Source organism: Panthera tigris, chromosome A1 (genome assembly GCF_018350195.1).
Source record: "Panthera tigris isolate Pti1 chromosome A1, P.tigris_Pti1_mat1.1, whole genome shotgun sequence".
In the NCBI taxonomy this organism is placed as follows: Eukaryota; Metazoa; Chordata; class Mammalia; order Carnivora; family Felidae; genus Panthera; species Panthera tigris.
The window spans coordinates 154,959,492-154,972,260 of NC_056660.1; the positions used below are offsets into that span (position 1 = coordinate 154,959,492).

At 35.9% G+C, this 12,769-nt stretch overlaps 1 protein-coding gene and 1 long non-coding RNA gene across 2 annotated transcripts in view; one reads left to right on the plus strand and one right to left on the minus strand.

Annotated features, from left to right (window-relative positions):
* The window catches only part of FAM172A (family with sequence similarity 172 member A), a 424,226-nt gene that overhangs the window by 45,272 nt on the left and 366,185 nt on the right, over window positions 1-12,769 (minus strand). The gene's annotated exons all lie outside the window — the stretch shown is intronic.
* On the plus strand, window positions 877-10,360 carry LOC122239652. Its single transcript, XR_006218968.1, has 3 exons — window positions 877-1,268; window positions 8,108-8,197; window positions 9,675-10,360. It is a non-coding gene; the product is annotated as an uncharacterized LOC122239652 (long non-coding RNA).

A 12,769-nucleotide genomic window follows, 5' to 3' on the forward strand; every position in this document is an offset into this window, starting at 1 on the left:
ACCCACCGAACCTTTTATCTGCCTGTGTACTCTCCACAGGCCAAGCAAATAAAGGCCAAATGATAATTTACACATGAATCAACTTTCTTTGCTCTATAGGCACCAGAGACGTTTCTTTTCTCTGTTACTGAGAGAAAGGCAGCGAGGTCTAAGCTTGTCTCACTAGAAATCATACAAGTGAAACAGTGATTTGCAGGAAAATGGCAGATCAGTAAAGGGAAGCTGTTCTAAATGTGTGATAAAAATGGCAGCCACAAAGGACTAGATGAATATTTAGTTTGAAAACAGGCCTGACAGTAACAATGAGTCTTTATCCTATTCAGAACAGGTAATGTCATACAAACTGAAATGGAGATACAATCCTGATAGAAGATTACATAAGATACCTGGGTGGGAATCTTTAAAGACTTCAACCTTCATTTGAATAAATGTACACTCATGGATCTCCTGCATCTGTATCTTATTCAGAGTACACATGAATAGTTATTTCACATGAATGACATGTAGATGGTATATTGCCCACTTCGATAATGAGAGATAAATCAATCAGGATGATTAAAAAAAGGCTTGTTCATGAACAATGGGTACACATTCTACACCTTGGAACGTGTAAAGGAAAAAAAAAAAGGGTATTTTTCTTCAACCCAGACCCCCTGGTGCTTAGGTCAACATTTTACAAATTCATTAAATTATCAAAATATTGCTATAGCCTTTCTTATAGGAATGTAGTAATGAACAATACTTGTCCTGGCTCATTTAACAGGGGAATGGAGATTTATTATTAAACTTGTGTTAATAGGCCATTGCAAAGACGATTATATAATCTTCTAACAAATGATAGGTACTAACAATTCATTTTTATTCCCTTATTACCACTTCTGCAGCTTTCGGTTTGCCACATTCCATCCATTTCGGTTTGCCCCTTGCAATGCCCACCTTCCCACCCAACAATGTATATCCCTGATTTTCTGCAGACTTGGTTTACAATTCACTGTTCAGAAAACTTTAGCTTAAAGCTCCAGTTTTAGTGCAGTGCTTAGACATAGAAGGCCATTAGTAAATGCTGTGATATATATGGACTCTCAATGTGTGGTAGGTAGTAGGCCAAAATCTTAAAAATCAATTTTATTTATGAGCTGTAAGTATAAGAAATGTGGTCTAATTTGTGGTTCATAAAATGAAATTCTGAATTTTTATTCCTGTAGGGTGCAGAAATGGATCTGTAAACTCCATGCCACAATCCATACTCTGAGACAATGCCAAAAATAGTAAGTGTTACGGGATTAAGTCATATCAGTTCTTGGTGATGAGTTGCATATGTCAAAAATCTTGGCAGTGAGCAGGTTTTTTTTTTTAATATTACCTTAATTGTTTCTCTCTACTTTTATAGTATGAGTTTTTAAAAATCCTTTCAACTGCTTTCCTTACCTCTTTTGTCCTTGAGTTTGAAACCCTCTTTTGCCCCACCTCTCTTCTCAATTACCTATTCATTTCCCTACAGTCTGGCTGTTTAGTTGTTTTTGAAGTCAAAATTAGCATTTTCCTTACAGTGAAAACTCCTAATTGGTAAGAATCATACCTACAATTTTTACATAACTACAACCCCTTATAGTGCCTCAGATAGTGTTAGCCATCAGAATATTCTAGAGAACTAAAAAAAATGGGTATAGAAAGAATGTTTTTCAACATAACAAAGGCCATATAGGACAAGCCCACAGCTAATAGCATACTCAATGGTGAAATGCTGAAACCTTTTCCTGTAAGATCAAGAACAAGACAAGGATGCCCATTCTTGCCACTTTAATCAATCAACATAGTACTGGAAGTGCCAGGGTAATTAGGCAAGAAAAAGACATAAAAGGCACCCAAATTGGAAAGTAAATCTGTTTCTATTTTCAGATGACATGATAGTATACACAGAAAATTCTAAAGACTCCACCAAAAAACAAACAAACAAAACAATGAACTAAACAGTAAATTCAGTACAGTTGCAGGATACAACATCAATATGTAAAAATCAGTTGTGTTTCTACACACTAACAACATACTATCAGAAAGAGAAATTAAAAAATATATAACCTCATTTACAATAGCATCAAAAGGAATAAAATACTTAGGAATAAACTTAACCAGGATCTATACAGTAAAAACTGTGAGACACTGATGAAAGAAATCAAAGACGACACAAATAAATGAAAAAAAATACTGTGTTCATGAATTAGAAAAATTTCTATTGTAAAAATGTCCATACTACTCAAAGCAATCTACAGATTTAATACAATCCCTATCAAATTTCAATGGCATGGTGTGCCTGGGTGGCTTAGTTGGTTAAGTGTAGGACTCTTGATTTCAGCTCAGGTCATGATCTCACAATTCATGAGTTTGAGCCTTGCATCAGGCTCTGTGCTGACAGTGCAGAGCTTGCTTGGGATTCTCTGTCTCATTCTCTGTCTCCCTCTCTTTCTGCCCCCTCCCTTCCACCTCCCCCCCCGCCCCATCTCTCTTACAAAATAAACAAATAAACATTAAAAAAATTTCAATGGCATTTTTCACAGAAATAGAAGAAACAATCCTAAATTTTGTATGGAACCAAAAAGACTGAATAGCCCAAGCAAACTTGAAAAAGAAGAAAGCTGGAGGCATCCATTTTCTGATTTCAAAGTATATTATAAACCTATTGTATAAACCTATAAATAGTATGGCACTGGCATTAAAAAAAGGCACATAGATCAATGGAACAGAACAGAAAGTCCACACATAAGCTCATACAATATGTCAACTGACTTTTGACAAAGGAGCCATGAATATACAGTGGAGAAAGGATAGTCTCTTCAACAAATGGTGGTAGGAAGACTGGAAACCATTATCTTGAAAACTTATCTGTACTCCCATGTTCATTGCAACATTATTCACAATAGCCAAGGCATAGAAACAACTTAGGTGTCCGCAAACAGATAAATTTACATCAAGAAAATGTGGTCACATATATATACAATATAATAATATTTGGCCCTGAAAAAGAAGAAAATCATGCTATTTGTGACAACATGGATGAACCTGGAGGGTATTATGCTAAGTCAAATAAGCTAGTTAGAGGGGCGCCTGGGTGGCTCAGTCGGTTGAGCGGCCGACTTTGGCTCAGGTCATGATCTCGCGGTTTGTGAGTTAGAGCCCCACGTTGGGCTCTGTGCTGACAGCTCAAGCCTGGAGCCTGTTTCGGATTCTGTGTCTCCCTCTCTCTGACCCTCCCCCGTTCATGCTCTGTCTCTCTCTGTCTCAAAAATAAATAAACATTAAAAAAAACCCCAAAAAACAAATAAGCTAGAGAAAGATAAATACTGCATGGTGTCACTTATATTTGGAACCAAAAAAAAAAAAAAAAAAGGAAAAAAAAAAAAAAGAAAGAAAGAAAAAAAGTGGTTGAGTTTCCAGGGGCTACGGGGTAGGAGACACAGGGAGAGGCTGTTAAAATTATTACATAAAAAACAAAAACAAAAATCTCTTGAGAGATGCCTACTGTTGAGGACTCTTCAGGATATATTTTTGAAAGTAAAGCCACAATTTACCTAGTGATAGTTATTCCTATATTAAGCCAAGTCACAGGTAAATTCATAAAACAGTTCTGGCATACTTAAAGGTATATTTCATGACCATTAGATATGACAGCCTGAAATGTCACATTTAGTGACTTCAAAGACATAAAGTTTGGATGATAAAGGAGGAGCAAAGAAAGACTAAATCAGAATGGTCATGATTGTTTCCTCAATTTTATGAAACCTTTGGGGAATAACCTCAATTACTAAATTTCTCTTTCTATTAATGTTTTTTCACAAGTAGGTTTATTTTTGCTTTTTTTTTTGTTATGAAAAAGTTACCCTAATTTAAAAAGTGATACAAAAATATTGTGTTGACTTGATGTTCTTTTATTTGTAAGGCATAAAGGACTATGATCTGTAAATGCAAAGCAAATACATCTCCCCATATATAAAGATGACAAGAGAACAAGAATAGGATGCTGGCTGGCAGAAACTTTTCAAAAGCAACACGGGGGAAGAAATCAGGAACTTTCCAAAGTACAAAACAAAGCCGGACAGAAAAGAAAGTGTAAATTTGAATCAACTTAATTCAGTGCATTTAAGGTGCTATTTAATAGTTTGTTGTTGTTGTTGTTTTAGGTTTAGTAACAGGAGACAGCATGTGTGTAAGCCTAGGAATATCCCCCAACTGCATCTCATTATGTATTTTGTTCTTCAGTATCATTACATTTGGTAAGACCAGCTTCTTATCAAAGTCTTCTCTCCTTGTCTTATCATTCATCTTGTTCTCTCCTTATTGATTGTCAGACGATGAAAGAGACAATGGTTAGCTTTACTAGGGTCAATATATAAAGCAGACATAGCATCTACTCAATCTACCAGGTCTGTCGATCTGCCATGGGGGAAACTGGATTGGTCTATAATTTGATGTTCGCAAAAGTGAGCTGATAATTGCAGAGAAATTTGTGATCCTCAAATGTTTCAATAATGATTTTGGATAACATCAGTACTTTCTGAAGTATCTAAATTAACTTGATGGGACTGTAACTTTAAAAGTCATCCTAATTTGCATGTTTGAAGTAAAGCACCAAATTTGTCCTTTCCCATTCTGGTTTTCCTTATTGCTGCGCTACGAATGTAAACAATGAAACTAAAATCGACTCCCTCAAAGCAAATAACCTTGCTGCTTAGAATGTGAACACATGAACAAAATACCAAGCACACACAAAAGTTACCTATCAAAAGGTGATAAAACTCCTAAGTGAAGGATGATATGGTTTCCGGACAACTGTACCATAATATTAAAGTGGTGAAATGACAGTTGTGGAAGTGGGAAGAACTAGTTAGGATCCGGGAACATCTCTTCTTCATATTTGACTGCCAAATCATATGAGAGGCTCTTTTTTCAAAGTCTGAATGGGGTGAGTAGAAAAAAAAAACTTTTTGCAAAGGGTTACTTAGACACTGGGAAAAGAAGGTATGAAACAGGCGTTCTGCATTTGTCAGGCAACATTAAGCTGTGAATTCTATCTATCTATCTATCTATCTCTATGTATGTATGTATGTATGTATGTATGTATGTATGTATGTATCTATGTATGTATCTATCTATCCATCCATCCATTCATTAGAGAGAGAGAAAGAGAGAGAGCGTGCACAAGTGGGAGAGAGGGGCAATGGGAGAGAGAGAGAGGATCTTAAGCAGGCCTCATGCTCAGTGCAAAGCCTGATGTGGGGCTCGACCCCACAACCCTGGAATCATGACCTGTGCTGAGATCAAAAGTTGGATGCTCAACCGACTCAGCCACCCAGGTGCCCCTGAACTGTATGTTCTTAATAAAATGTCATTACAATCCCTTAATAGGGAAGTCAAGGAAAAGAGAACTTGGTTTTGGAGTTACATGTTTATGTTGGGGCTATTGAAAAAGTGCCCATCACAGTGGCCAACAGTGGATCTCCACCCATCCCATGAAATCTGCATTGTTTAGAAGCAGCTAAGTTTGAGGGTATACAGCAACCTATGTTAGTCAGTGATGAGTTTTATAGATCCTTACATTCTAGTCAAATAACTTCTAGTTCATATTATGAATCTCATGTGCTGGTGAAAGAAAAATTTTAAAGTCACAAGCATTTGCTGTTTTTCTTTCCTGTCATGAAACCTCTCTCTGACTTCTAGAATACTTCCTTAAATAAGTGTTTAAAGATAAAAACAGAGCATGGTTAAATGCCAAAATTTTACTTGCAATTTTTCTTCCCAAACTTATTCCTCTCCTAGAACTTCCTACTCTCAGTAAATGACACTGCCCAGATGTTCAAGCCAAAAATCTAGGAATCATCCTTCATCCTTTCTATCGCTTCACTTCCCATATCTAAAGGATTAAGACGTGCTGGACACGTCTTCCTATCTCTACTACTACCATCATTCAAGCTACCATAATCTCCTGCCTAGGCTACCGCAATAGCTTCCTAAGTAATCAGCTGCTTACGTTCTTGCTCCCCTAACAATCCGTTTTCCCTCTATAAGCTAGATCCTATCGCTCTCCAACTCGAGAACCTTGGATGGCATTCTGCTATACTCTGAATAAGAAAGAAATTCAGACTCCAGGTCTACAAGTTCCTGAACAAATGGCCCTTGCCTTTATCCCCTCCTTGTTCTACATGCTTCAGGAACACTCGCCTTCTTTTCTGTTCCTTTCTGTTCCCGTGGTCTGTGTAGAGTAAATCTGTGGATTTCAAGGCTGATAAATTTACATCACGATACATTTACATGAATTTCCTGAGGGTCAAGGAAATATACTTAGCATAATTCAGGGCCACACACCACGTCTGTTAGTTGTACTTAGAAATGCCCTCAGTGTCATTAAGTATAGGGAAAAAAACAGATGATTTTGAACCCCACAAAATGAGTATCCACACAGGAATAACTTAAAGTACTATTTCATTATTTGTTGTAATTAGTTATGTATAATGAGTGATACAAGATTATAAACATAAGATGTCTTACATACATTTCTACATGTGTAAAAATTATGAGTTTTGCAAGGGACAGACTTCCTCAAGGACTACAGTCTTCTGTTTATATATAAGAATGAAATTATGATTATACACTTTACAATGCTGAGAAGTTCCACATTACTTTCATTTACAGTTGTACTATTTAAAATAACTATACTAGGGGCGCCTGGGTGGCTCAGTCGGTTAAGCGTCCGACTTCGGCTCAGGTCATGATCTCACGGTCCGTGAGTTCAGGCCCCGTGTCAGGCTCTGTGCTGACAGCTCAGAGCCTGAAGCCTGCTTCAGATTCTGTGTCTCCCTCTCTCTCTGACCCTCCCCCGTTCATGCTGTATCTCTCTCTGTCTCAGAAATAAACAAACATTAAAAAAATTTTTTAAAAAATAAAATAAAATAACTGTACTAAAAATTGTACTATTTTTTTTTTCTTCCTTGGCGTTTTGTAAAAGTGCTTTACAAGAGGAAAGTAATTTTCTTTGGCTCCTCACAGGAACATCCGGAATGCCACTGCTTGAAGACTTTCATTGTGATACACAAAATGCTGACACTGATTATACATTTGAAAATGATGAATTGTTTTACTCGTTAGTATGGGAAGCATTATAAACCCTTAAAACAAGGCATTTTGCATAGATTTTATCTGACAGGACATTAGTAATTTCAAACCCTCCAGAATCTTGAAGAAGCCAAATGAGTCTAAGGAAATAAATATGGACTGTCATTATTACTGTTATGTCAATTGTTACTGGGTAATAATTGTCAATAATGATTTTACTATTAGTTTTGTATTCAACTAAAAAGCACAGAATATAAAGAATCATAATAGAGAAATAGAAACCCTAGCATTAGTGTTTTGTTAAGTAAAGAATAAAGATAAAAATTCAAATGCAAAAAAGTAATTTTGGATGATAAAGTAAACTAAAGGAGAATTACAATGTTAATTGAGAAACTGTTCTGAATGGCAAATAATAAGAGCTCTTCTCCTTAAAAGGACTCATCTCCATAAAAACCTTTATGTATACGGGCTTCTGGGTGGCTCAGTCGGTTAAGCATCTGACTCGTGATTTTGGCTCAGGTCATGATCTCATAGTGAGCATGGAACCTGCTTGGGATTCTCTCTCTCTCTCTCTCTCTCTCTCTCTCTCTCTCTCTCTCTCTCTCTCTCCCTCCCTCCCTCCCTCCCTTCCTCCCTCCCTCCTTCCCTCCCTCCCTCTCTGTCCCTCCCCTGCTCATGCTCTCTTTCTCTCTCTCTTTCAAAATAAACAAACATTAAAAAAAAACCCCAAAACATTTGTGTAATGGAAACCATCCTTGAATATGATTAATAAAAAGTAGGATTTGTAACTAATCAGAAACTGAAAATACAATCAGACTTTATATAGTATTAAAAAGTAAAGCAAATTTTCGTTTACAGAAACAATTTTTGGAAACAGCAGGTGTTTCTTTCCATAAGTTTTGAGGTGACTTTGCAATTTTTCAAACAAGCCTATACAGAAGAAGAGACTAAAGCTGAGGAAAAATACCTCTTTAATATGTATGAACTCTTTTTAAACTTTCAGACTTACCGGTTGGTAGCTGAAATAAGTGATCATTTAAACTGCAATTTTAAATGAGAGGAAAGAGAAGAACTAGCTTGGAAAAGAATCAAGGTATGAGGTAGTATAAAGAAAAATAGAAATGTTAGAGATAGGGGTGCCTGGATGGTTCAGTCGGTTAAGCAACTGACTTCGCCTCAGGTCATGATCCCACGGTTCGTGGGTTCAAGCCCCGCGTCGGCTCTGTGCTGAACAGCTTAGAGCCTGGAGCTCTTCAGATTCTGTGTTTCCTTTCTCTCTGTCCCTCCCCTGCTTGTTCTCTGTCTCTCAGAAATAAATAAATGTTAAAAAAAATTATTAAAAAAAAAGAAATGTTAGAGATATAATAAGCTCATTATTTCAGTGGAAAGATCTGGTAAGTACATAGGCACAGTAGCAAACAATGGCTATAGAGACAACAATTTTGAGAGAGCCAAGTGAGTCTTGCTCAGAATCAGTTTATTTTACTATTCCACAGATGGGTCTAAGTCATAATGAGAATTACCTCTAAATCTTAAATAAATATTTTATTATGTCATTATCAATTGTTGGTCTTCTAAATAACACAATCTATTTATATATGAAAAACCAAACCATTCCACGTCCCTTCCTGGATCGGGCTTGGGCATGACAACGTTGACTATTTTTAAAATGATGCGACTAGAGCAATATGAACCAACAAAGGGTTAACTGCATTTTTAGGCAGTGGTTTCAGAAAAAGCAGTGACAAAAACATTGTTGTATGCATCAATGATATTCTAGTGCATGGAAAGCAATTCTTAAGATAATGAGGAAAAGAAGAAAAAGCAAGGATAATGGGTAAGGAATACTTTAAAAAACATAATGACCACAAAATTTAGTGCAGAATTAAACTGCGCTTAAATTTGAAGAAAAGAGAATTTAAAAAATCTCCTTATTTATGCCTAAACTAGGAATTGCAAGTATGATCTGGGCAGTAGCTGTTATTAATCTTTAAACAATTAAGAAAACTCTAGAAAATCACAATCTGATTTGACTCTTTTAATCACATTACCAGAAGCTTAATGTGTGACTATAGAAGTTATCCTCAGTCTTTTTCATTTCTACTCAATCTATCTGTCATTTTAGCCACTGCAGAAACCAAACCAAATCAAATCAAAATTCATTTTGTTCACTAATATCAATACACATGAAACGTATTTGTCTCCAGATACTGAAATGTAATACTTTTCTAGTATTATCTGATAAAGAGAAGGTTTCCAAAATTAAAAGAGTATCTTTCATTTTCTTCTAGTGCCATTAAGTTTTTCTACTTTACCATCTGGGTATACACAGCCAGTAGGAATCACATTTTAAGTGTGAGGGAATTTTAAAGAAAATAATTTAAAATGGGATGTTTTTAAGTAGCACTAGTCTCTGACACTGATGGTTTTGTTTTGGGATACAGATTATAAAACCATTTCCCCAAGATATTTTGTGTTCAGCATAAAATATTTAAAATGTCTCATTTCCAAGAGATCTGGTGGGAGTTCATGACAGATGTGTTATTTCTATCTCTCTTTTTTTTAAACAGCATTATTTTGTCTAATTAGCACTGATGATTTACCCATGGCAGTATGAACTTATTGAGAGGAAAGAAAAGTAGACCAGCTTCTTTGGAGAAAAAAACAGACTGGGTAAGATGGAAGAAAGGCACTTTTTTTTTTTAAAGGTATTTTGCAGCAAATGCCCACTAACAGCCCACAGAGAGTTCATTTATTTATGCATCACCATATGATCAATCTGATTGCCTTTAGTCTCAAACAGAGAAAGCCTCAGTACAAAGCATTCTCCAGGTGTTAGTTTAGGTTTGTCATTATTTCCTATTTATAGACTCTGTCTAGTAAAAGAAGACAAATTACTGTAAGTGGGGGTAAATGTGATTAAATGAGTCCTCTGAAGATAAGAGGGTACATGGACAAGGGTCATTAACACAAGTGACCTCCCTTTGCCCAGACCATATTTTTATTTTGTAGATTGGAAAAAAAAAGAAAAAAAACCACTACAGAGCAAGAATAATTTCTACTACATATAGCCAAGGAAAAATATATCCTTTTATCCTAATAAGCATTTTCATGCTTTTGCAGTATTTTAATAATACACTGATAATGCCAAAATAGTCACAGAATACACTAAGAACAATATTGGAGAAATTATTCATCCTAGGGAAACTAATCGGAAATACTGAAGAAACGTAGTTATAATCAGACAAGATTTAAGGGCTAGAATGTAAATTAGTGGATACCAAGATCTTCTGATCAAATGAAAAGTTTAAATTTGTAAAGTTTCAATTAAAACATCTACACTCTTTCTTCCACCTGATTGTAGCCCCATATGGCAAGGTCAGCCCTTTCAGTGAACAAACAGCTCAGTCGCCTCCAGTGTAGCTGTTATCTGCCTCAACAAGGGGAGACATTTGGCACAGCCTAAAGCTGGGGCATGAACCCTGGCTAAGCTTAAGACATTTATCTGACAGCATCAGCTGACACTCCACAAACACATTTGCTCTCCATGACCTCAGAGCATTCGTGATTAATCAAAAATGTATCTTGGATCTTGAGAACAAGCTACAACCAGGCACACACAAAAAAGAATATGCTCTCGATCTCGCTTATCGACTCAAGAGGTATATTGAATTTAGAAATAGCAAATAGAATAAAATGATCAATATGTTCTCACTTGTCCATGGAAGAGCAAACTTTATCCCTCAAGCAAAAGACATTGATCATGTAAATGTTTCAGAACTGCTTTCCAACTGAAGAATGTAAAATGTACATGGCTTATTGGGGGTGGGGAAGGAGGCCTACCAAAGAGGAGCTTTTGCTTTAACTTAAAAAAAAAAAAATCTGTAACTTAAAGACATAGAACGTATGTTTGTATGTAGTGTGTTGTACTTTTAAAAAACCTGTGTATTCCGCTTAAAAACCTTTTTTTGGTAACATGTTGCCAAATGTTCTTAACAAAACATTATGAAACAGACTTTAAAACTTAATGAAGGAACATTATTTGTGCAGAGAAAACTCCCTGTCTCAATTTAAATGAGACACAGTTATAACATATCCCCTATGCACTATTTGCAATTTATAATTTATGTCTCTTGGTTCAAACTCACTATTTTCTGCAGTCATCTGCTAAGTAATATGATTAGCATGTGAATATTGTACTATTCTGCTTCCCAACACAGTATAAATTAGTCTATTTTTGTTTTCCTTTATATTTTTCACTTTTAATAATAACACTAAACTCTAATTAAAGCAAAGGGAAACAGAAGTCATATGCCCCATCCTTGATAATATGAAAATGATTACTATTAAAAAAATCTCTACAACCGAACTTATTAAATCCCATTCTTGCCTGGTTACCCACTGGTTAGGTTACAGTTGTTCACGATCCTACGGCAGATCGTTCCACTGAAGAAAAACTACATGTCCCAGTCCCTGTTGGCACGGCAAACAAACTTTCATAGCATGTGCTCACTCTATAAAATGGTGGTACTAATTAGAAGATATAAACTCATGCTGAGACATGATATGAATCGGCTTTATGTATCTAGTAAGCTCACAGCAGTACTAGATTTATACTGTTGTTGCTTTAAACTAACACTAAACAGAAAATTCAACTTCTAAATTTGTACCATAAGAGAGCAAAAGTGATTGAGTTGAAAAAACAAAACCTCAGCCCCTCATTTTAGGTTTCACTTCTAAACTGTTTCCTGTGCACTTAGAGGTTGCCCAGCACTCCTCTCCCATATGTTTACCTAACTTAAATTCTTCAAACATGAATTGCAAGTACCAGATAGCACAGCTGTATGTTTTGACATCCATGGTGAAAATGAGCAGAAAATCTAACTGTTCCATATCAAGAAGTATTTTTACTAGTGCTAATGTGCCTTAAATACCTTGTTCCACAGATGAGTGGCCTGGCACCTGCTGCATGAGAAATAGCCAATTACTGTTCAGTGTCTCTAATTTTCTGATTCAATTAGCATGCTTCAGAGCTTTCCAGTTTAATTGCAAACTACTTCACAGTTAGCTCTCTGATTAATCATTGCCCATCTGCAAGCCATCGGAAAACTTAGTGGAACAAATTTGTGTACTTTGGAATGCTGGGAGCTTAGCAAATCAAACTTGTTTTGGTATATAAAGCTTTAATTTTGTTTGCCCTTTTCAGCTGCACTTGTGAGAAGCTCTGTACTGATTAAACAGGAAGTCCGGACAATAATATGCTACATTATGCATATAATTACTGTAAATACAACCGAGATTGTAGAAACATCATTTAAGGTTAGGCACTAACATGAATGGAGAAGGAGGTCAAGAAAACACATTTGGAATCAATTTCTTTCCATTATGACCAAATGTAAGTATCAAAAAAAAAAAAAAAAAGCTGTGTGACACACAGTGATGTCATTGCAGCACCTGTTCCCCTGAAGGCATTTCAGATTCTGGCTTTTCATGTATTCATAAAATCTTTCTTGTTATTTAATTAGTAGAGTCCTAAGTTTTATAAGCTTTGTTTACAAAACATATATTAGGGATTTTAAAGCAAACGGGCATCACATTGTTTATGCTTCATTTTCCAAGCTTTCTTGCTGGTCCACTGAACGTATGAATGATAGTGTCAGAAAAC